Source organism: Capsella rubella, unplaced genomic scaffold (genome assembly GCF_000375325.1).
Source record: "Capsella rubella cultivar Monte Gargano unplaced genomic scaffold, Caprub1_0 scaffold_27, whole genome shotgun sequence".
In the NCBI taxonomy this organism is placed as follows: Eukaryota; Viridiplantae; Streptophyta; class Magnoliopsida; order Brassicales; family Brassicaceae; genus Capsella; species Capsella rubella.
The window spans coordinates 10072-10275 of record NW_006238899.1 but is presented as its reverse complement, the minus strand read 5'-3'; positions in this window follow the sequence as shown (position 1 = coordinate 10275).

The following is a 204-nucleotide window of genomic DNA, read 5'->3' as shown; positions in this document are numbered from 1 at the left end:
TAAAAAGGGGTACACCAAAAGGGGTATTTCTCAAAAATTCTCTTTCAACTGTTAACCTAATTTTTTGTTTTGCCAGTTGTAGGTTTTACAATTATAAGGGTTATATGTTGAGTTTATAAATCTGCATTATAGTTTAGATTTTATAATTAAACGAGATTATTTATCGGTTTGGGTTTATTAAAGAGGAGTGAGATTTAGGTTTTA